This window comes from Lissotriton helveticus, chromosome 4_1 (assembly GCF_964261635.1).
Source record: "Lissotriton helveticus chromosome 4_1, aLisHel1.1, whole genome shotgun sequence".
NCBI classification, from domain to species: Eukaryota; Metazoa; Chordata; class Amphibia; order Caudata; family Salamandridae; genus Lissotriton; species Lissotriton helveticus.
In genome coordinates, this window is record NC_136063.1 from 1484163605 (window position 1) to 1484189865 (window position 26261).

The 26261-nt window shown below is 45.0% G+C and overlaps 1 pseudogene; it reads right to left on the reverse strand.

The window, feature by feature from the left end:
- Positions 1–280: 280 nt before the first annotated feature.
- On the reverse strand, positions 281–19326 carry LOC144828169 (sepiapterin reductase pseudogene; annotated as a pseudogene).
- Positions 19327–26261: the final 6935 nt, after the last annotated feature.

Genomic DNA, 26261 nt, shown 5'->3' on the forward strand with positions numbered 1-26261 from the left:
GAAAATTATCCTTTAAAAAGTCAAACTTTTATTAATGTTGTCTTATGTCTATTTTTCAGTAAATGTCCTTTTTTTTTTAACAATATTCATATTTATTGCATTTTGTAATTTACTCTGCAGATATAAATGATGCTCAGATATTATATATTATACGATTGCTAGGTAATGTTTATTCTTAAATGCAATGTCACATTCTTCAACTTAAAACATTAATGAAAAATATGTTTATTTCACAAAGAATGAAGGTGAAGTCCTGTTAAAGATGCAGGTATAACATGTTCTATAGGTCATAGAAGTCTATGTGTGTGCCTGACTGAAACGTGTCGTCCAACAGAATGCTCACATATTTTTCAGCCGACACTTTACAGTCCAAAATGGCCCGCTGTTCTTCTTGTTCTGAAAACTGAGACGTAAATCGGAGTCTACAGATGTTGTGCACACCAACTGGTACATATCCGTGTCCAAGGGACCTGGTGCATAGTTCAGAACTCTAACATCAGGCTGTTCCGCTGCCAACACCTGGAACATCATGTCCCGCGCAGCCTTCCCGGCACAGTAGAGCGTGAAAGATTTACATGGCTGCAGGGCACAGAGTGAAGAGATGTTCACCACCCCCCCTGTGGAGGCCAGGACTCTTTGGGAATGCTCCAAGTACAGCTGAGGTGAAACACAGGGGGGAGGTGACATTGAAGGCCAGGTAGCTGTTGACATCGGCTGGATTCGTGAGGTCGACAAAGTATTTGGAAATGTCCCCTATAGAACCTGCGTTGTTGATGAGCAGAAGCCGTGCCTGCACCCGGGGCAGCTCCCGCACGGCTGTCTCCGCCCGTCGCAGGCCCTCCTCGGACCCCAGGTCGGCCGCCTCCCACCTCACCTCCAGCCCGGGGCGGAGGGCCCGCAGCTCCCCCGCCAGCCCGGCCATGGCATCCTCCGAGCGGGCAAGCAGCAAGAAGCAGGAGCCGGGGCCCCGCACCCGGGGGGCGAGCGCCAGGGCCAGGCTCCGGCCCAGACCCCGCGAGGCGCCCGTCAGCACACAGGCCACGGTGCCCAGGGAGCGGGCGGCGTGCCTCCATCTCTGCTTCTCAGCCCTGCCCTGTGCCAGATCTGTGCGCGGGCTGGATGGGTCTGGGAGAGGTCTATTTTTCAGTAAATTTCTAACATTTTACAATTTTAAATGACTTCCAAGAAAAATCCTGTAAATCTGGAAACCACACAGATTCCCAGGAGTGTTCACATGCAAATCCATTTTCGCATGTGCAAGTATGACACTAGACAGACCATCCAGGATTTCTCGATTTCGAGGGTTGCCGCGAAATCGGCACTTTTGTTAAAATGCAGCGATTTTTACAAAAGTACCCGTGAAATCGGCCCTTTTGTAAAAATTCCGTGATTTTTACAAAAGTGCCCGTGAAATTGAAGGGTAGCGGCTGCCGGCCCAGGCTGGAGGCGGGACGATTACATCCAATTTAGGTAAGACATCAAAGCTGTTGTGACTTGAGCAATACGAAACGTTTGATGTCAAAAATGTAATTAGCTTTCTAGTTATTTATTGTGATTTACTTTATCGACGGCTTTTCACCAAAATGTAACATGGGGTGACCTCGAATTAAGTGCCACGCTCAAAATTTGATAGGTTTCTTTCTCCAGGTTAATGAAGTGTGGCACAGACGTAAGCAGTGAGCCACGCAACCGACACATCTCAGAACCAGCACCTCAAGCGAGGAACAGAGGACTAAGATTTAAGGACACAAACAACCCATTAAAATGTAGTGGTGGCATGGAAGCATTTCCTGTAACCAATCTGTAAAGACAACCAAACTATGATAGAATGACACAAGTGCCTAATTTGTGCAGGAGCGTTCAGGTGCTAGGCACTTTGAGAATTTTTCTCCCCAGTGAGGTGAGCACAATATTTATTAAAAAGAAATGTACCTACCTGTCCTGTGTCATCCTCTTTCCTGCAGGATGGCCCACCCAGGTCCAGGAATGATGACTGCATCATGTTAGTGATGTCAGTAGTGTAGTGCACGCCTGCCTTTCAAGGAGCATTTTCTTTCGCATTGGTTAATTATTGCAGTTGAGGTTGGGATGGTGGGTGAGCTGCGGGCAAGGCAGACTGGGTCCTGGACCGCTCAGCCCTCCACAGGGCTTGGTCGCCCCACTCACTGCTGCCGCTCCTGCCTAACTTTGCCGCCTCCTGCCTGCAGATTCCTTCGCTCGCTGCCCGCTGCTCCTGGGAATTTCCCGCTGCTCCTGGGAATTTCCCGCTGCTCCTGGGAATTTCCCGCTGCCCACTGCTTCTTGGAATTTCCCGCCGCTGCCTCCCTGCGGCCCCGCCCCCCTGTGATTCCATTCGCCGCCCCGCTCCCGCCACCCAGCTGCTCCTCCCTCCCGGTTCCTTACTTAAGGGGACCGTAGGGGACCACAGAGTGTGACCGCTCAGCCCTCCACAGGGCTTGGTCGCCCCACTCACTGCTGCCGCTCCTGCCTGCCTTTGCCGCCTCCTGCCTGCAGATTCCTTCGCTCGCTGCCCGCTGCTCCTGGGAATTTTCCGCTGCTCCTGGGAATTTCCCGCTCCTCCCTCCCGGCTCCTTACTTATGACGCCCCCAGAGCGACCGCGCAGCGGACGCGCGCAGCGGGAGCGCCGATTGAGCGTCGAAAATGCGCCAAAGGTAAGCCCGTCTGCGCCCGTCTGCGCCTGGCCCGCGCCCAGCGCCAGGACCCCTGGCCCTCCCCGCCGAGGCAAGACGACCCAACTGACCTACGACGCCGCCACTCTCAACACACTCAATGCCGGCCGGACCCACGCCTGCTGCCGAGCCCCCCGAGACGCACCCACGGACCCTTCACCTGCTGCACCTGCAAGTTCACCTGCCTCCGAACCTGCCCCGCACCCGCCAAGACAAACACCAGCAGCAACCACCTCAAGTGCATCCTGATCAACACCCGCTCCGTCCACAGACACGCCGTGGAACTCTCGAACCTCCTCATCACCGGACGTCGCCTTCCTCACGGAAACCTGGATGAACGCCTCATCTGCACCCGACATCGCCATCCCGGACGGGTACAAGATCATCAGGAGGGACCGCATCAACCAGACCGGAGGTGGCATCGCCATCGTCCACAGGAACACCATCCGCATCACGACTGACGCCAACGACTCCTTCGCCGCAGCCGAACATCTCCACTTCCAGATTCACACCGACCCTAAGACGACCCTCAGAGGCACCCTCGTCTACAGACCCCCGGGACCACGCACACAATTCTGCGAAGACATCACAGACTTCATCAGCCCGCACGCCCTCCCCTCCACTGACTACATCCTCCTCGGGGACCTCAACTTCCACCTGGAGAACAACAAGGACCGCAACACCACCGCCCTGCTGGAAAACCTCGCCAACCTCGAACTCAAGCAACTGGTCAACACCCCCACCCACTAAGCCGGCCACACGCTTGATCACATCTTCTCTTCCAGCAAGTACATCACCTTCAGCCACGCCACCGGACTCCACTGGACCGACCACAGCTGCGTCCACTTCAGCTTCAAAAGATCCACGACCCACCACCACCCGCAACAGGTACCTCACAGGAATTGGAGCAAGATCTCCGCAGACCAGCTCACCACCTCCCTCGGCCAGAACCCACCCGCCAACACAACGGACCCCAACGAAGCAGCCCGCAACTTCACACAGTGGCTGACCGCCTGCGCTGATGACCTCGCGCCACTAAAGAACCCTCCGAGCGGACCCAGAAGCAAGAAGGCATCCTGGTTCACCGACGACCTCAAGGACTCCAAGAAGACCTGCCGCACCCTCGAGAAAGCCTGGCTCCTCGACCGGACCATCGACAACATGACCGCCCTCAAACACGCTACCCGCAAGCACCACCAGCTCATCCGCACCAAGAAGAAATCCCTGAAGGAACGACTGGACAACAACGCCCACGACAGCAAAGAGCTCTTCACTATCGTCAAGGAGTTCTCCAACCCCAGCACCGGCACCAACGACATCACTCCGTCACAAGACCTCTGCGACTCCCTTGCCTCGTTCTTCCACCGCAAGATCGCCGACATCCACAACAGCTTCGGCGCCCCACCCACGCACCAAACCGTCGAACCAACGCCACCCTTCGCACCTGGACCACGGTGACCAGCGAAGACACAGCCCGCACGATGAACACCATCCACTCCGGATCACCGACCGACCCCTGCCCACACCACGTCTTCAACAAGGCCGACTCCACCATCGCACCCCAACTCCGGAACATCATCAACGCCTCCTTCAACACCGCCACCTTCCCGGAGAGCTGGAAGCATGCCGAGATCAGCGCCCTCCTGAAGAAACCTACAGCGGACCCCACCGATCTCAAAAACTTCCGCCCCATCTCGCTCCTCCCATTTCCTGGTAAAGTCATCGAGAAGATCGTCAACAGACAGCTGACCGCCTTCCTCGAGACGAACTGATCCCTCGACCCCTCGCAGTCCGGCTTCAGAGCCAACCACAGCACCGAGACCGCCGTCATCGCAGCCACCGACGACATCCGGACCCTGCTCGACAAGGGGGAAACAGTGGCCCTCATCCTCCTAGACCTCTCCGCTGCGTTTGACACGGTCTGCCACCGCACCCTAGTCCAGCGCCTCAGCAACATCGGTATCCAAGAGAAGGCACTGGAGTGGATCACCTCGTTCCTCGCTGGAAGAACACAAAGAATCCGCCTCCCCCCGTTTCGCTCCGAGGCCACCGAAGTCATCTGCGGCGTCCCGCAAGGAACTTCACTCAGCCCCACCCTCTTCAACATCTACATGAAACCTCTCGCAGCCATCGCACGCCAGCACAACCTCAACATCATCTCTTACGCCGATGACACCCAGCTGATCCTCTCCCTCACCAGAGACCCCGACACCGCCAGAACCTGCCTACACGAAGGGATGAAAGACGTCGCCTGAAACTGAACTCGGACAAGACGGAAGTCCTCATCCTGGGATCTTCGCCCTCCGCCTGGGACGACTCCTGGTGGCCCCCAGCCCTGGGCACCGCACCCAAGCGTACCGACCACGCACGCAACCTGGGCTTCATCCTGGACCCCTCCCTCTCGATGACCAGACAAGTCAACGCCGTCTCCTCATCGTGCTTCCACACCCTGCGTATGCTTCGCAAGATCTTCCGCTGGATCCCGACCGAGACCAGGAAGACTGTCACCCAGGCACTCGTCACCAGCCGACTGGACTACGGAAACGCCCTCTACGCCAGAACCACAGCCAAGCTACAGAAAAGACTCCAGCGCATCCAGAACGCCTCCGCCCGATTCATCCTGGATGTCCCCCAACGCAGCCACATCTCCAGCCACCTGAGGAACCTGCACTGGCTCCCCGTCGACAAGAGGATCACGTTCCGGCTCCTCACCCACGCACACAAGTCTCTCCACGACCTGGGCCCCAAGTACCTCAACGACCGCCTGACCTTCTACACGCCCACCCGCCAGCTACGGTCCACCAGCCTCGCCCTCGCAGCCGTACCACGCATCCGAAGAGCCACCGCCGGAGGAAGATCCTTCTCTTACCTGGCTGCCAAGACTTGGAACTCCCTCCCCATCCACCTTCGGCAGACCCAGGACCATCTCGCCTTCAGGAAACAGCTCATGACCAGGCTGTTCGAGCAGTAGCGTACCCCTCCCCCCAAGCACCTTGAGACCCTCCCGGGTGGGTAGTGCGCTATACAAATGGCATGATTGATTGATTGATTGATTGGAAAGTTCCGTTCTCTGCAATAAACTTAATGCGACATCGTCGAAGTAATAAAAAAATGCGTAGCTGCTTTCTGTTAACAACCTGCATGCACTGAAATGAAAATTCAACAGAAGCACGCCATAAATTATTCCTTTTGACTTGCTATTTGCATTGCATGCTGATACTCTTGGCCTGGGCCCCACCAAAACACATTATTTGCCAGTGATATAATGGAGCCAGTGCCAAGGAGACTGCGGGTCACAGCTAAAAGAGTAGTAGATAGTACTACAACAAGTCGCTATTAATTAAACTGGAACAGATTTACTATTGTGTGTCCTCTTCACCAATTTCTTTGCAACAAATAAATGTATAAGTTAACTGTCGACTCTGCTTGTTCAAGCGCAGCACCTCATGACTCAACGGCCCCTTTCCTCTGCCACACCTGACCTCCCAATTTATGGGTTACCAGAGTAAATTGCCAGTGCCAGTGCTTTTCCGCATATGTAAACCAGCATTTTTTTCTTTTTGCCGAATCTGCAAATGAAAAAGGGCAGGTTACAGACTTGTCTGCAGCTGCAGTACAAATTATAGGCAGAACCCAGTGACACACGTATGGACAGAAGTTCCTGCAGGTTATCTATGTTTGTGTTTCTAGCACAAATTGGTCCACTGTAGGACCCCTGGCTCTAGCATCTCCATTCTTGTAGTAACCTTAGATGTAAATCACGCAGGTGAATAATGATCAGACAGGCCTTGTGTGTGAACACTCACGGATATTTTAAATGTGTGCATTCATCTCAAAGGCCTGGACAGTGCCCGTTTCATATGGCAGTTTCCATCTGCACTGCTTCCCCGACAACACAAGGCAACATCAAATGAATACTACACTCTTCAGGCAAGCTGCTGGGAGAACCTTCAGGCTCCATGGTGACTGATGGAGTTAAAATGAGATTGACTTTTTCCAAAAACAAGGGGTAGTTTCACATTGAAAAATTGTTCTTTTCAGCTTGAAACTAAATAAAACAGCAGAATGTAAACAATGCACGCTATATTATTTGTGTTTTGGTCCAATAAAAAATACCACTATCACTCTCTCATACACATTTTTCACACACACGTTCTGCCCCTTTCACGTAATTCACACTAGTGCACCCACAGTTATCTTCTGGCTGCCTGGCCACTTCATCATTTGGAAAATGGATGAATTAGCACTGTTTCTGTTTGAAGAAATGTGTAGCTGCTTAACTTGGGAATTTCTCAGGAGGCTGGAAGGGAGAGGGTTGGTTTGCTTTTGCCTTGAACATTCATCACCACTTTTTCTCACAGTTTACCCGATTTGAAGCTTGGAATGGTTAGAGGAGACTGGGATGTTTTGTTTATGTCCATATGGAGTAATGCTAAACAAAACCGGACATTGCGTGGCGATAAACAGCTAGCGGGCCTTATTAAGCAGGAAATTAAATATGAACAGCAATTGCAAAAAGAGCTCAACTGCAACTTTTGTCTATGAAGTATTGGTGTGACTCACCTAAAAATCATAGATTGTATAAATATTATATATAATATCACAATGACTCACATCTTGTTCTCTGTGGTAGGGCAAAGGATGCTGCTGTATTTAGGGTGTAGCGGTTGCGAGACATTATGTTATGATCGGACATTGTGACTGCGAGCCTGCGTTCCTGCAAGTGCATTGCAATGATTGATGCTTCTGTTTTGGAGGGTCAGGTCCGGTTGCAGCTAGGGAGAAGTCGTGGGGTAGTCCGGTGTGAATAAGTGACATTCCCGAATAAGCATCATCAGAAAGGAACATTAGGGCTTTAATTCCAGAGTTTACCCGGGTCTGCTCGCTGCAGCAGTGGACTCCAGACAGGAGCTCTGTCCTTCGCATGGCTCTCTACCCACTGCAGAGCACCTGCAGGGGTTCTGCAAGTCAGATCCTAACAGCCTGTGTATACAGGAGCTAAAGGGGCCTTGATGGGCTTCCTGTGGGCTAGGGATGTGGAGGTGAGATGTCACGGGTGTGTGGTGCTCAGTCTTCCTCCTCTCTGTGTGGATGTGTGGTGTTTTAGACTTACACCCCTGTGGGTGACAGGCACCTCATCAGGATCTTGCTGTGCCACAGCTTGGCCCATCTGTGCTTCGTTGACATGTGGCTAGTGACTGACCCTCAGCCACAGGTGCACAGTACAGGGTATCGACTGTCCTGTAGTGCATCCTTATGGCGATGAACATGGCTCATTTCCTGACCTTTCAACCTGTAGATGTTGGTCTAACCCTTGTTATGGCACCTTCAGCAATATTAGTTCTGGGTGTGGGTGGGTGGAGCCAATAGAGGAAGTGGGTGGGGTCAGTGTAGTGAGTGGGTGGAGCCAGTGGTGTGTGGGTGTGGCCTCCTTAAAAAATTTGAGCACCCTGCACTTAATGTTTTACAAATTAAGCACTGAATGACACCTAAAGAAAATACAGGAATGTATTCAAACAATAAACAGAATGGCTACACAAGCCAACAACAAAGGTGTGTGCAGAAGAAATAGTGTATTTTACTGAGAAATGATCGGTTTCTTTGAACTTACTGGAAGATAAACGTTGTTAACGTGCACGTGTGAAACTCTTAACGCTGGTGATCTCGCTCTTCCCCGCACAATCACTTAAAAAAATACATCTAAATTGGATAGGAAAGTTAATTGAACACACAGCACGCCACACGCAGTTTTCAGGACGGTGTAAGTTTTCAGCAGCGCTTGCGTTCCTTGATAAAGGCAAGAACAATAAACTTCGTATTTCAGAAATAGTTTTTGAGCGGCTCGCAGCAATTGCCTAACTATACAGAAAAAGTAGCTCATAGTGCTGTAAATGCTCAGGCTATATGGTTTAACGCACAGTATGATCAAAAGAACCAGGATATTTAATATGTGAGGAAAGTACCCAATTTATTTATTTAAGTTATCGATGTCACTATTTAAAAAAAAAAAATTTTACCTTCCATGCTGGCGACTATCACCTTTAGTAGTTTGTTATGAGTGTGCAACATAGCCAATAATTTAATAAAGTCACTTGCCTGGTTCTAGTTATTTTAACACTTGTTGAAACGTATGTAGAATTGTACATTTACAATTGTGGGATTCACATTTTAACCTACATAAAATAAATTATATTTAGCTTGATCGGTAACTTGGTCAGCTAGATGCGCAGTGCTGATCACGAGAGCCAGCATCAACCACGAGTGCCGCTGTCAATAGTCATTGTCTTACTTCCCTATACAGACCCTCTGGGATTTTGCAATTTCAGGCTGAAAATGAATGATTATGAGTGAAATAAAGTGCCGCAAAAATGCCGCTAAATTTCCATATTTGTGCCGCTTAATTTCCATATTTGTGCCGCTAAATTTGCGAATCCATGCCGCTATATCCTGAGGGGTCTAACTAGACCTTTATTATGAGATGGCTTATAAATTCAGTACCGTGTCATAAGTTTTGTTACTGCATATATCAGAATTCTTTGTTTTGTGGTGTTTATCTCACCTAATACATACTGGGTTTGATTAAAAAAATTAATCTCTGAAAAACATTTGTGCAAGTTGCCAATATTTATCGGGGTATCATAGTAAAAACAGGGACATACACGTTTTTGTGCAGTAGGCCCCAAAGCTGTATGTTATTCCCCATATTCAGGAAAAACTGGTAATTAGATGGTATTTATTGCACCTGATAAATTCCTACTCAGCAGAATCAGATTTGATGGTCTATCCTATAGGTATCACACCAAATACCAGTCCTCCTAAAATAAGTGTCTAAAGATCCTTCATTTGTAATTTTTATTTTTCTTCACTGAGAAAATATTTTTCTCAATAGACAATTCTCTTTTTCCTCAATTTCTGTTCACCACTACAACCATGACAGTGGATTTATCCCGCCCTTGATAGGGTGAGAAACTGCCTGTAAATGTCTGTGAGATTACCCACCTCTAACCAGTTGAGATTTGCTGATATGTGAATTTGTTCTTAAAATATGTCAATTTCACAATACTAACAAAATTATCATTTGGGTAAATACCATTTGTGAGGGTAAAATGCAACTATTTCTGATTTAAAGTCACTTGTAGGATCTTGCTCTTGTAAATATCTGTAAGTTTCAATAGGTGCAAAAAGAATTCTGGGAACTAGGCCTTAAATTTCTAATAGACTTCATCACACCACTGAAAAACACACAAACAGTAAAGCTTTTCTAATGAGGACAGGAAACAAAGAGATGTTATTACCGTACAGAGGCATACCATTATCCTAATCACTTTTGTTTGGCACTACCCATAATTCTAGCATCACTTTTACAGGGTGCACTTTAGTTATTGTAATAAATATAGAGTACTGCAGCTGGAGTCCATGAATTTATTTTTTTGAAGATATTTTGATAGTGATGTATATAATAATGTGGTTATACATGTCACTGATATAATATTGTTTATTTTTATGGTATTATTTTATTTAGGTTATTGTGTATGCTCTTCTTGAAAAAAAGTAATATAAATTAATATGATTCTAAGTGTTTGAGAAGTGGATTGTATGGTTCGTATGAGAATGTGGTGGAAAGTGTAATGTTTTAGTTATTGCTTTATTTATTTATAATCATTTATTGCTATTTTAATCATGAAAAATGTGAAAACTTTTTTTATTTTGTAAATTAGTCAATAAACATTTGTGACTTTTTTGTTACAAAGATTTTTAGTTTTAAACTTAGGTGTTGGAATGATATATTTCTTAATTCCTAATGTTCTTTTAATTTTTTTGGGTCTTTTGAAAAAAAAAGTTACAATTTTGTATGTTTATGTAGTGTGTTAATAAGCATAACTTTTTAGGGGTTTATATTCATAAGAACTGGGATTTATTTGTAGTTTTATTATTTATAATTAAAATTTTACATTTTAATAGAATGTATTTGAGATTGAATGTTGATATTAAATATAATTCTTACGCCCCCATCACCAAAGTCCAACACTATCCCCAATGTGTCCTTACCTTGGAATATTGGAATTCATATTTCACAAAAAACTTTGGAAGTTTACTCTAGCTAGATCTTCTTATGTTGAAGACACTTCAAGATTTGATATTGTGCCTGATTAGTATGCTTGTAGCTCACTAAACTTAGTTATTGCTTGAAAGTGATGTCTCACTACTATCTTCTTGAAAATTTTCTTTTTTTCTATTTACAACATAACACTCCTGCATTTTCCAGATGAGTTCGCATTTTCTCGTGCCAACTCCATATATATATATATATATATATATATATATATATATATATATATATATATATATATATATTTACTGAAAACACCAGTTATAGTTAGGAATTAGCATTTAAAAAACCTATGAAATTCACTGAAAAAACCATAGGTTTGACACCAGTTATAGTTACCTGGAAATTTTACTGACATAAAACCATTGAAATTCCCACGTTATAGTTAGTTGGACTCACTATAACTTGCGCGTGCATTGCACTGCTGATGACGTCACATATTACATCACTCATGACATGGTCAGTGACATCACTCATGACATCACTGATGACACCATCCAGTGAATGTGTGTCTTTCTGAAAAATAAGTATGTTTTATATATGTATATGTAAAAGTTTATGGAAGAATACATGTTTAAATAAGTGTCTAAATTGATGTTTTGTTTTTTAAATTGATTGGTTAACTGGCTTATTAAGTGTATCTTAGTGAATACATATATCAGTGAGTAATGTTTAAATATTTAAATATATGTATTAGTGTTTCACTTTGTGTATAAGTGGCTGCTTGGGTTGGTGAGTAGCTACATGTGTATGTATATGGGTTATTAGATGTTTTTTTTAGTTTCAGTATGAGTGTCTGTATAGTTTGGTGGGGCTATTACTTAGCACATAGATGCATGAATGACTGACTCTCTGTTTGTATGTGTTTTGAAGACAGCATATGTGCAGGACTGGATGGGTGGATGAGTGTGTATATGTGTGTGTTAGTGAGTGAATGACTGTCTCACTAGTGTCTCACTAGTGTCTTTATCAGTAACTACATATGTTTTAATCTAGTATATGTGAATATTGATGTATATAAGTGAGTATATGTGAGGGTAAGAGATTGTAAGAGTTCCTGTTTAAATAAGTATGTGTTTCTATAAGTGATTGTTTAAGAGAGTAAGTATGTGTAAGTTTCCTTAGAAGTAAGGTGGTAGTGTGTGTATAGCTGTATATGCAAACAAATGGATGTTCAATAGTTTATTTGCATGTGTGAGTATGTGTGTGAGTAACTTTTGGATGACTGTCGGTGTGTAACAGGATGTATAGGTGTATCACTACATATGATGAGTGAGTATATGTATGAGTGACTATATAGAACTGTTGGTGAATGAGTGGATGTGTATATAGATGGTGGAATTACTGAATTGGTTGTTGTAACTGGTATGGGTATCTCCATTTTTTTGAAAATTTTAGTTTCTATTTTTGAATATGTGTTTCAAGGGTTACATTACAGTGAGTCTGTCACTCTGTCACAAGGATGGTGTCATGAGTGATGTCACTGACCATGTCATGAGTGATGTAATATGTGACGTCATCAGCAGTGCATTGCACGCGCAAGTTATAGTGAGTCCAACTAACTATAACATGGGAATTTTATGTCAGTAAAATTTCCAGCTAACTATAACTGGTGTCAAACCTATGTTTTTTTCAGTGAATTTAATAGGTTTTTTAAATGCTAATTCCTAACTATAACTGGTGTGAAACCTATGGTTTTCTCAGTGAATTTCATAGGTTTTGTAAATGCTAATTCCCAACTATATATAGGGCCTCAAACCAATGTTTTTTTCAGTGAATTTCAAAGGTTTTTTAACAGCAAATTTCTATAGCTATGAAATATAATATCTTTTATAATGAATCCTATATTGTATATTTATGTAATACAATTTTTTTTATGTATATATATATATTTTGTTTTTTTGCCCTGGAGCGCTCCCGGTGCGCGCACCGATGCGCTCACCGGTAAGCGCAGTCTTGCCGCGCCCCGGCTCGCGTACCGGTGAGCGTCCCGTTAGCGCTATTGCCGCGAACGAAAACATCATTGTGACGTATCGCGTAGCGACGAGATGCGTCTAATGACGCACGGCGTAAGCGCACCTGAAAGCGCCCGAGCGCATACGATCGCGTAAGCGCCTCCGGGCGCGCCCCGACGTGCTTACGCTACGCGCCCCCGGGCATGCCCCGGGGCGCGTAGCGTAAGCGCGTCGGGTCATGTGACCTGAAAATAACACTTTTTATTGGTTCAGAACAGGTTTTTTTTACAAATGAGGAAAGACCCCACCTTTTTTCCTCATTCTTACTTTGTACTTTGACTGAGGAAGACCTGTTTGTAGTAATGGCTACAGTAGCAGCAGGAGCACCTCAACCACCACCACCACCACCACAAGGACCACCACAACACCACAGTGGTGGTGAAGAAGAAGAAGAGGAGGAGGAGGACGAGGAGGAGAGGCGGTTCCTGCCAGAAGATGATACCCCCTATAAACCGAAGGAGCACTTTGTCTGGGATTTTTTTTAAGTCCCAAGGGGACAAAAGAAAGTGAATGCGGCGAAAGTGACATGTCTGATCTGTGGCACTGTACTTTCCAGGGGGAACCCTGCAAAAAAATATTTATTTGGGAATCATACAATGATGCGCCACATGCAACGCCGGCATCCAAACAACTATTCTGCGGCAGAGGTCAGAGAACTGACCAGAAACCCTCCCCAATCTTCTCCCAGCACCTCCAAAAGCAAACAACCCACTCCATCGGGTCCAGAGACAAGGGAGATGGTCCCAAACATCCAACGCCAGTTTGCAGATTTAAAAATTGTTTGTATGCTTTGCGGGAGTACAATTTCCTATGGGGAGCAAAGCATCAAACTCATCAACCGTGCTGGAGACAACCACAACTGCAGAAAGAAACCTTAATTTTTTCCTGATTTTTTTGCTCCAGTTGAGCCGTTTACAATTCCCAGTTTTTTGTTTGTCCCCATAAAAATTACAAACAAAATATAAAATTGTTCATAAAAGCCAAAAAATGTAAAAAATGTTAAAAAAACAATAAAAAAAATAAAACAACAAAAATAATTAAAAAAACAGTTCTTTTTAGAACTACCTCCAATTTATAAAAAAAATGCTACATTTTTTAAAAACTGTCATTCTTTTTTCTCCAGGGTACACTCCCCGGTACGCTCCCCAGTGCGCGTACCGGGCGCTGCCTCCTTTTGGTCATTTCCCCCTTTGTTTTTGCCACCTCTTGTGTCTCGATCCTACCGAGACACAAGATGGCGGCCGCTCTGGACTGTTTGGAATGTTGACAGACACCCGAGAGCCAATCAGCTTTCCGCTCGCGTACTTGCGCTTATAGATATATATATTTTTTTAACCTAAATTACTCAAAATCCACTGGAGCACATATCTTGAGACATAGCAAAGGCACATCGGGCTACCGGTCCCTACAATTTTGCCAAGTTTGGTGGAAATCCTTTCAGCCGTTCGGGCTAAAAGTGAGTCCAACCGCCCTATGGAAATTAACATGGGGAAAACACGTTTTGGGACCCCCCTTTTATCTCGACCCCCGCTTGACAAATCCCCCCAAACTTTCAGGGAAGGAGCAGAGTGGAGCGGGCCATCTTCTTTGAGAAATTCGCGAAGATTCGTCCACCGGCGCCAAAGTTATTCCCAATAGAATGTTGCGGATTTCCTACGGAAAACAATCCTAACTATAACTACCTACTGGCGACCGCCTGTAGGTAATATATATATATATATATATATATATATATATCCAACACAACATCCTCCGTTTTCCGGGGGCCACCGACTCTGCAGGGCGGGCTCAAAGGTAGCAGGAGCGGAGAAGCCTGCAGGTTCAAACTTCACAACAGATAGAGCCCCACTCCGGCTTCTGTGCAAACAAAAGACTTTATTAGTCTGAGGCAGCATTTAAAACTCACATCCTGACCGGTTTCGGCGTCACCACGCCTTGCTCACAGGTGAGTTCAATGATTCCCATGTGGTCACGAGGTCATAGGGTTAACTACAAGCCCCAGCATGCATCATCATTGCTAATAATCACGAGGCATAGCTTCATTTCATATGTTTGCCCAATAGCGTTTTTTTGAAAAACAATGTCCCAACAATGTTCCAAATGGTAATGTGCACGCAATCCATTACCCAGCAAGTGCACTATTATGCTGCCTCTGTCCTCGATAAGTGTCAGCACTGCGGAGCTTCCAAGGGGAGAAAGCAACTCCCCTATTCCCTTTCTCTCAACAGCGCAACCAAAATCCATGGCATTCCTTTTAGGTTGGTGCGCGAGAGCGTGTCATGCCCCCTCAATAGTGTTCCAACACAACATCCTCCGTTTTCCGGGGGCCACCGACTCTGCAGGGCGGGCTCAAAGGTAGCAGGAGCGGAGAAGCCTGCAGGTTCAAACTTCACAACAGATAGAGCCCCACTCCGGCTTCTGTGCAAACAAAAGACTTTATTAGTCTGAGGCAGCATTTAAAACTCACATCCTGACCGGTTTCGGCGTCACCACGCCTTGCTCACAGGTGAGTTCAATGATTCCCATGTGGTCACGAGGTCATAGGGTTAACTACAAGCCCCAGCATGCATCATCATTGCTAATAATCACGAGGCATAGCTTCATTTCATATGTTTGCCCAATAGCGTTTTTTTGAAAAACAATGTCCCAACAATGTTCCAAATGGTAATGTGCACGCAATCCATTACCCAGCAAGTGCACTATTATGCTGCCTCTGTCCTCGATAAGTGTCAGCACTGCGGAGCTTCCAAGGGGAGAAAGCAACTCCCCTATTCCCTTTCTCTCAACAGCGCAACCAAAATCCATGGCATTCCTTTTAGGTTGGTGCGCGAGAGCGTGTCATGCCCCCTCAATAGTGTTCCAACACAACATCCTCCGTTTTCCGGGGGCCACCGACTCTGCAGGGCGGGCTCAAAGGTAGCAGGAGCGGAGAAGCCTGCAGGTTCAAACTTCACAACAGATAGAGCCCCACTCCGGCTTCTGTGCAAACAAAAGACTTTATTAGTCTGAGGCAGCATTTAAAACTCACATCCTGACCGGTTTCGGCGTCACCACGCCTTGCTCACAGGTGAGTTCAATGATTCCCATGTGGTCACGAGGTCATAGGGTTAACTACAAGCCCCAGCATGCATCATCATTGCTAATAATCACGAGGCATAGCTTCATTTCATATGTTTGCCCAATAGCGTTTTTTTGAAAAACAATGTCCCAACAATGTTCCAAATGGTAATGTGCACGCAATCCATTACCCAGCAAGTGCACTATTATGCTGCCTCTGTCCTCGATAAGTGTCAGCACTGCGGAGCTTCCAAGGGGAGAAAGCAACTCCCCTATTCCCTTTCTCTCAACAGCGCAACCAAAATCCATGGCATTCCTTTTAGGTTGGTGCGCGAGAGCGTGTCATGCCCCCTCAATAGTGTTCCAACACAACATCCTCCGTTTCCCGGGGCCACCGACTCTGCAGGGCGGGCTCAAAGGTAGCAGGAGCGGAGAAGCCTGCAGGTTCAAACTTCACAACAGATAGAGCCCCACTCCGGCTTCTGTGCAAACAAAAGACTTTATTAGTCTGAGGCAGCAAGGCGTGGTGACGCCGAAACCGGTCAGGATGTGAGTTTTAAATGCTGCCTCAGACTAATAAAGTCTTTTGTTTGCACAGAAGCCGGAGTGGGGCTCTATCTGTTGTGAAGTTTGAACCTGCAGGCTTCTCCGCTCCTGCTACCTTTGAGCCCGCCCTGCAGAGTCGGTGGCCCCCGGAAAACGGAGGATGTTGTGTTGGAACACTATTGAGGGGGCATGACACGCTCTCGCGCACCAACCTAAAAGGAATGCCATGGATTTTGGTTGCGCTGTTGAGAGAAAGGGAATAGGGGAGTTGCTTTCTCCCCTTGGAAGCTCCGCAGTGCTGACACTTATCGAGGACAGAGGCAGCATAATAGTGCACTTGCTGGGTAATGGATTGCGTGCACATTACCATTTGGAACATTGTTGGGACATTGTTTTTCAAAAAAACGCTATTGGGCAAACATATGAAATGAAGCTATGCCTCGTGATTATTAGCAATGATGATGCATGCTGGGGCTTGTAGTTAACCCTATGACCTCGTGACCACATGGGAATCATTGAACTCACCTGTGAGCAAGGCGTGGTGACGCCGAAACCGGTCAGGATGTGAGTTTTAAATGCTGCCTCAGACTAATAAAGTCTTTTGTTTGCACAGAAGCCGGAGTGGGGCTCTATCTGTTGTGATATATATATATATATATATATATATATATATATATATATATATATTTATTTAAATAAGCAGCACACATTGAAAGAGGAAAATGCTTCTGAGGATTATTTTTGGGGAGGAAGATGTCCCTTTCTGCAGAGAAACAATCCTGTCTATAATGCAGGCACCATGCACCATGACACAAGGGGTCTGTGTTGATGCTGAGCAGCCAAAAATGTGCCAGTGCTTGGAAAAGACACAATGTGCCACAGAATGTTAAATACAGTGCCTTCCTTCCCCTTCACGTAGCGCAGTGCAGAAAGGTGGCTGGTTGAATTACACTGCGTGAAATAATTATAAATATGTACCTAAGTGTTCTATCGTATTCGGAACATTTTAGTTTCTGTTGTATTTTGAATGTTATGTTTGTTGCTGGAGATCCTTTTCGGCTGGCGGAAGCTTAATGTTATGTGGCCAGAAAAAAGGACTTATTTTTTCACTAGCTTCACTTCTGTGACTCAGTATTGATAACAAGTCAGGTCACCAAAACAGAACTCATGAATCTCATAATCACTGAGTAGATTAGAGGAAACTGTCAGTACCTCTGCAATTGCTGATTCCAACCTGATCTTTACAAGGGTCGGTTTTGCAGCAGCTGAATTCAAGGATACTGCTGCCAAGAGCAGGTAAGGGATACGGTTATGATTCCAGGTTAGAGAACATGCTGACACTGAACTGAGCATCCAACACGTCTCACCAATCCAGGAGGATCTCATACCTTGGGACATTTGCTTTAGAGCACCATAACGGGATAAACCTTGATGGATGCCCCTGGTAGAGCAACGTTAAAGTAAAGTAAAGTAAAGAAAAGTTTTTTATTGCACAATTAATTAAAATCATTGCAATGTACACTAGGTTGACCGTTACATATTAAGGGTGAAAAGAATGCACGGAACAGTTAAAAACAGAGAAATTATAAATTAATAAAAAAGACGTGCAATAAAGTCATCGGGAGATGGAAAAACTCAAGCTGGGTCAAAAAACAAATTAGGGGAATTAATTTCTAGAATAAACTTAACAAAACGGGCCGCCAACTGCGGCGAGTCTCCCCTCATGCAAGCGTCTAGTGCTTCCTGGCAGGTCCTGATGTTAAGAAGAAGCCAAATAGGACGCAACCAGAAGTTTCTTTGGACTCTGAGTTTTTGGAAAATGCACAGTATGTGGATAAGGTTTTCCTCCTCCTGCTTGCAAAAACGGCATTGAGACGATACCTCTTTCATGTACCCCTGGCCAAACTTGTATGCCATCCGCGGGATTAAACCAAAACGGAATCGCATTAATTGAAGTTTTATGTGAACTTTCATAAGAGCTGCCAGATATGATGGAATAATTTTCTGGTTGTATAATTTAGAGACCCAGGGGCCATGGGAGAGTTGAGCGACCCATTGCTCGTCGTGGTCGCTTGATAGTATTTTTGCTTGTTTGATTAGAAGTTTTGTTTTTGCCGCAATGGGCAACAGAAATGACCATATGTCCTTTGCTTTGAGGGATTCTAGCCATGATGTCAGATTCCATGGTGTTTTGTGGTTGCTGAGGACAAACCATAGACAGCTCTTTCAGGAGTGAGGGCTAGCATGCTTTGTTTTTAAACAATAGTTAATGTAGCGTGCACTCATTATCCACCTCTGGGAAGACAGTGAAAAATCTTTCCGAATTTGGGCGTGGGCAGTTGAATTTGGCAGCCGAAAAACCCTACGGTAACAAGACGATTGTGCTCTGTCCAACCAATTATTCATTTTGTCCTTGAATATTATTGCAGCAAAGGAGATAGTGGGGAGCAGTTTTGCGGTAATCAGTTTTATTAATGGTACTAGATTTTGAGAGTGCAGAGCACTTTTCGTTCTTATAAAGGCCCCTTCCAGACTACGGGCCACGGCCTGCATTTCGGTTGTATGCACCGAGGGTCTCCCTTTGTGGTCAATCCACACCCCCAGGTACTTATAGGCAGTGACAGTTTCCAGTCTTTTCCCTTCAATGTACCACATGGTCTTTTTGGTTTTACCAGATGATATTATCATTGCTTTAGTTTTCGTCATGTTTATCTCAAGCAGGTTCATATTGCAGTACTGAGCGAGGGAGTTGAACAGTCTCTGGAGACCAAGCTGAGTTTGGTCTAGCAGAATGGTGTCGTCTGCATATTGAAGAGTTTGGATCTTACTTGACTCTATTCTTGGAGGGAAAGCACGAATGCGTGACAACCATTCGGGAAGATCCGCGAGGTACAGGTTGAAAAGCATTGGTGCCAGAGTACACCCTTGCTTTAAACCTCTGGTGGTGTAGATTATATTGGAGGCCGACCAACTCGCTGTGACTCGCACTTTGACCCAGGTGTCAGTATATAGAGCGATTAATGCTTTCAGTATCGACTGTGGAATGCCCCATCTTGCAAGTTTTTCCCATAATTTTGGCCGGCTTACGCTGTCGAAGGCTTTTCGAAATTCGATAAAACCAAGATGTAGGGTTTTACCTTTTGCGGCTAAGGTGGATTCCATCAAGTGAGCAATGCATATCAGGTTGTCTTCAATGTGGCAGCCTCTCTGGAAACCGGTTTGAGTGAAGGGAACTAGGTTGTTGGTTTCCGCCCACGAAGTAAGTGCAGTTAAGAGGGTGCTAGCATATGCCTTCCTGTCCACGTCTAAGAGAGCTATCATCTGATAGTTATCAGGATTAGAGCGCGGTCCTTTCTTATGAAAGGGGACAAGAAGCGATCCTTGCCAAGACGCCGGGATGGGGCCACCCAGTATTCCGACCTCGAAGAAGGGTGTCAGTATCCGGGTTGAATGGGAAGTTGCAAGGAAGAAAAAGGTGCGAGAACAGATTTACCCCGCACTCTTCAACTGGAGTGTCTCCTTTACGGTTTTCAACAGAGTTGTCAACAAGGAAATGACTCCATCATGGGTTGCAATGAAAAGAAAGGCTGTTGATGATGGTGTGGGCAGTATGGAAGGATGGAGAGAAAGAGAGAGAGCAAAGATGGAAAAGAGGAAGGAGAGGTATGATGAGATAAAGGCAGATAAAAGGACTGTTGTGAATGTGGATTATTGGGTCATGGTCAAGTCACCAAGAAAGGAGGCGAGGAAGTCCAAGTTCAGTCAAACGGTGAAGATAATTACAAATTTTAAGAATCCAGTTAAAATTGATGACCAGAAGATATGGATTCTTGGTAGAATTGCAAAATGTCAACCTAATGATGTTGGTGGTACAAAGGTACATGCTGTGCAAAGGGAGAAGGTTAGACCTGTTCATGAAAGGAAGATTCCTCTTCGCCCACCAGAAAGTGTCCCATCAGAATTCTTCAGCATTATTGTTTCTTATTGTTTTATTTCTATTTATTTTTATGTTGTGTATTAATGAGGGGGAGGTGATGTGGTGTTCAGTATGTTTCGTAAAGGGTGTTGCACTAGTTGCTATGTGATGAGCTCAGCACATAGAACGTGGGTGGTTGTCAGGATGGAATTTGGAAGACTGTGGGAGTGACAGTTACTACCAGCTTCTTGGTGGATGAGGTCTTTTGAAGAGATTGTACAATAAAGTGTATGCTAACCACCTACTTCCTGTGAGCTGTCTTGCCTAGTGGAAGGAACTCACTTCAGCAACACAGCCTGAGGCACAGTGCCCACCCCAAAACTTCTGGGGGCCCCCAATTAGAGGGGACCCATTCAGCCCAAGGCTAATATTTGTGAAATATGGGAAAATTAGGGACCTCTCATTACATTGTGCAGGAGAGGGAGGAGTCAATATGTTATACCATTGGCCTCTGCATCTTCCAGAGACAACCATTGCTCTGCCTTTCCAAGTTGTGCAGTTTGCAGTGCATGCGCTAACTCAGAGATTTTCCAATTTAGTATGCGCACTGTAGACAGGATGACTTCGGTAAAAACGGGTGCAGGAACGAACCCCTTCTCGGTTTGCTCATGAGCACTGAAGATATTCATAAAATGGCCCCTATTCGGTCATATTCTGTAAAAAATTATTCGTTGAATACTGAAATATGTGGTATCTTTTATCAGGCATTTTTAATATTTCCCTACATTTGGATATTATATCATGATGGATTTCTGAAAGTAACGCTGGTTGGGGCCACGCACACAATGCAGAGGAAATTTCATTTACAACTGTACAACGACCTACACCTCATTTAGAGGCCAACAACTCTAAATTCACAGTAAAGCTGTATCTCCTGATAGTGGTAAAGTTACTATAGCATCCGCGTATTGCCCTTTCTTTGTTATTGTGGCATGTCCTTCAAATCTGTGGACTTCACAATGAAGATGGCGAATCAGGGCACCATTTGGGATCGGGAAATGAAATCCCAGTCTTTCAAGCATGCCACATTCTTTGTCTTTCACTGTAACACAATTGTTTAGAATTTGAAATAAGGCCTTCCTCTATCATTTTCACAGGGGCTGTCACACTCAAAGGCAGATCCCGGGCTGGGTACGTCACGTTTATCTGTTTTGAGAGGCACTTTCCACCTCAGAAGCATCAGCCCATCACAGTGCTTCAAACCTTTGTGAAGACCCTTTTCATGTTGCATGCCTGCAGCTGTGCATCGACGCTGCACAAATGCAGCAGCATCTGTGGCATACTTCACAGAATAGGCCCTCTAATGTGCTGCTTTCTATAACGTATATGAGGAAACTGGCCTAGGAATATAAAGCCCTTTGAAGCCATTTGCCCTTATTTGTGAACTCCGAGCCCCGTGGCCCACAGGCTGACGCATATTCAGGGACATTTGGGCTTCGAATAATATATTTGAAGTTTCAGTGACAGAAAAGCAATTTAATAAGAATCATGAAAAGTATATATGTGACTGGTAATATGCTATTTTCAAATATCACATCGAATTGATATTACAAAAAAACATTTTCGTATTTACTTGCAGTTTCATTCATAGCAACTATTCTCTTTTTAGTTGCCTTCTGGATGCCAGTATGAGATCATTGCTCAGCCTGCTTTCGTTTCCGGTAAGCAAGCAAAATAACTTGCTCCTGTTAGTGCTTTAAATGGGCAGGTACTGTCCAGTACTCAGTCCTTGCACTTTGATTTCAAAGTGAGAATACCAGCACTTCTCAGCACTGCTGCAATAAATGTGATGGGAGAGTACTGGCACTTCTCAGAAGCAAACAGGTCCTGTGGCTAGTTTCAGCACTTCTATCTTTCAATGTAAAGCCCTGGCTACTAAGATGTTCCAGAAAGAAATCATTCTTTGTGTTTCATACATAGTCCGTTCGAGGATGGTTCTGCAATCCAAATCATGATCGGTAAAAGATTAACAAATATTTTTTATATTGTCTAATTTTAGTCATTCTTTCCTTCCTACCTGAGCTCCAAACATTTCCCTTCCCTCCTCTCTCTTAAGGGACCTGATCAGCAAACAGTGCTTAATTTCTAGTTTAAAACATGCAAGGGCAAGGAATTTGAGATTTGCGAAAATGCATTCGAACAATGTTAAGCTTTAAACGCACCAAAATACAGTACACACCCGTTTGTTTCAAATGCATCCAGAACACAGATTTTGCAAATGAATACTGGGATACCCTAAAACAAAAGCTAGGAGTAAATGTCGCCGGCAGCAGTAGCTGCCAAAAACTGACCATACACAAGATGGCGCACACAATCACGTGCGTAGTTTCTCTTGCTAACTGCTCTTTCACCCTAACTAGCTCATGCCACTGCCCCTCGTGGCAGTCTTCCTAACCAAACCTAATCCAGTTGTGCCAAACCAAACCTAACCTAATGTAATTTAACCAAACCGAATCAGACTTAACCTAATGCTAAAGGCAAGATTTACGTACAGCTGGGTAGACATAAAAACAGCAACAAATTAAATGCAACACTCTGAAACATTTTTCAACTAATTAAAACATGGCATCCAAGGTTTAGGCTACAATTATAAAGCACGCACTGGTGAGTGACGTGCTTAGTGCTACCATCTGAGCAGGGGAACCACCAGCTGCGGCCGAGCACATTTTTATTCGGAATGTCATCACACTTCATTTTCTGCTAAGAATAGTTGGCTTTGCAGGAGGGGATTTAGTTTCTGGCTACCCATGGAATGACCTTTGCAGAATGAACTCATTTTCCATGCCGCTCTCTGTTCATTAGGCTTAAGTTGCTGGAAATGCTCAGAGAAATATGCAGCGCTGGTACTTGAAAGGCTTCTGAAATGCGTGGCACGAGACAGACGGATGCCGAGGATAACGGTGGTCGCGAGGTTACACAATTCGATGATAACTCCCAATTTCAGATTGCCATCTTTCCTCCTTCGCTGACTGGAGTTGACAACACAATAAAGGGGCAGAGGGGAAGTCATATTAATCCAGCTCCTCCGTGGAGCATTACACTGAAATTATGTGAAAACTTTACAACGGCACATTACTGCTAAATTGGCCATGATAGCTAAAAATGAAAACACGCCAAAATGTATTTGTCTGTGTCATTTAGTGAGTAATATATATATATTTTTTTTTTACTGTAGGCTTTTTGTGTGTGCATGGTCTTTGTGTTTTGCTCCACTGTTGACAGTGCTCTCGAGCAACAAATGACTTGCAAATGTCTGCACCCAGTAGCAATACATTATGTTTAAGCAGCCTTCCTCGTGTGTAAAAGTGAATGAAATCATGCAAGTTTATTGTGAATACAAAATAAGATGCTGCCAGCTCAGTGGCACTTAGAAATAATAACAGCAGCCTTGGCTTATTTTCAGAAGCTGTCTTGACACTAATGCTAAATTACAGCTCAGAAGCATCTAGCACTTTTAGCATTATGAGAAAAGGCTTTTTACATATTTAACATAATTCGGCGAAAAACACGCTGGGATTATGTATAAATATGTGTATGCTGTATCCAAGGGGCATTGATATTCTCACTAGAATACTTACAATGATTTTATTGCCATTTGGTGTCGTTTTCTAAAGAATATAAACAACAGCCAGTAAACAAACTAGTCCTTAGATTTAAGCTGACAGCTGCTTCTTTAGAGGCAATATTCAGAAATGTAATCTGACCAAAATTGTGTGAGTAAAAATGTCTTTATGAAATAAAAATACGATGGCCTGCATCTTTTGCCTGTTAAGCCACATATTCTGAGAAATATATTTATTCGTTTATTTTTGTCCAGAAAAGCTTTTGTAGCTCAGTTGTGAATACAATTCTCAAAGCTCTTCTCCACATAATGAATACGAGAAATATGACAATGTTCAGCATCTTTGAATAATCCCATTTGTGTTCCGGGGCATGCTTCATTGGAGTTTAGCTCTATACATTGTAAACATGCCTATATGTTGCAAGTTTATGAAGTATATATTATGAATAACTGTTGGCTTGGTGATGTGGGAAGAAGAGTGTATGCGTATGAATGTGATGATTTATTTAATAAATGCAGATTAAAGAATGCATGAGGTGAAATAATTCCAGTGTTGCCGGTTCCAGGGATTCCTCAAATGCAAAACCATTATTACTAAGGGCCTGATTATGACTTTGGTGGTGCGGCGCTGAGTCGGCCCTGCTGCCACGCTGCCAAAGCCGGTGTCAGACCGCCCGCCAGATTAAGAGTTTCCTCCTGTCTGGCGGGCTGGTTTTAGGCGTTCCAACTGCGGTGCCTCTAAAAATGGGCAGCGCAATGGGAAAGCCAACAACAGTTCCTGCACGGCATGGACTGACAAGTCCATGTCGTGCAGGAACTGGGGTACATGCACACAGTGGTGCACATGTTATACACCCTCAAGCATAAGAGCATAGGAGGCCCTGCAGGGCTCCCTTTGTTTCCTCTCTGCCACAGAGTTTAAAGTGGAGGAACAACCATGACACCTACGGCAGAGAGGGAACTCGTAATATGCTTGGTGGGACTGAAGTATAATACTGCCTCCTGACCACCGCAACAGTGCCAGGAAACGGCGGTTCCTTGGCGGTTGAGGCGGGGCTGTGGGGGTCCCAGCACCCAACTCTTAGTAGGGTGGCCAGGAGAAAGCCACTGCCACGCCCCAGCAAGTCTAGAAGTCCGTGGACTGCCAGATGGTAATTGGGGCCTAAGGCTCTTATTATGAGTGGCCCGGGAAAGGGCCACTCTATCCCATTTCACCATCCCTGGAGTCATGGATGCCGGTAGTACCAGTAAATATAAGCACAGAGAGTATCTGGCCCATTATATTTTGGACCAGGAGGATCCACTAAGAAATGTGGAATTCTTGCTAGAAATGAATAATTATTAATTATTATCGAATTCCCATGTAGTATCTCATTTTGACTTAGACTTTTATTTTTAAAACATCTTTTTATTTAGGGTGGAATCATACAACAATCGAAGTTATTCAACAGACCATGAGATATTCATAAGGTTTGCATTAAAAATAATATTCCTGACAGTACCAGACACTTGCGCCCCATTAAATTTCTTCAATATTTACTTCTCGCACATCCCTTCACCCAGAGTCCATTTCTTTGTATTGAAGAAAGAGGTACACATATATCCCCTATGAGCATTCCAGTTTCCCCACATTCGATCCCACTTCCGGGGGCATTCGCTGTATATGAAAAACATTTTTTCGGCCACCCTGCAGAAGTTCATATCCTGCTTCCATTACTCAACTGATGGTGCCTCTTGTCCCCTCCACCTGCGGGCAATATTTTGTTTCTCTATCACCATCTCCAGGGTAACCCATGTTTGTTCCGAGCGAGTCAAGTCCGTTGCCTCCCTATATGTTAAGGAGACATAGCCTCAGCTGAAGAGATAGCTTATTCCCACATACCTGTCGAAGCTGTGGCATTACCCCCTCCCAGTACTGTTGGATTATTGGGCATTCCCGTATTATATGATAAAACGTGCCCACCTGAGTACAATTCCGGTTACATAACCTGTTCTAGACCCATGCAGACACCCTTGCACTATGGTGCAAAAGTATGTGCGTGGTGAATGGTAGCACACTTCTGCCCTGGCGCCACGGAAAGTGGAGGAGAGTACCATATTTCTGTAAATATGGAACTGTCTCACTCTCTCCTTCTCACACAGCACAGCACAGCACAGCATTTTTGGCTGCTTGACTGCTCAGAAATTTAGTAAATCTGGGCCTTTGGACCTTATTACAATGTTCTGACTGCATTATTTGCATGCGACTGCACATTTTTTAATGGGAGCCTGTGGGGTGGGCGGAAACCACAGACAGTGCAAAAT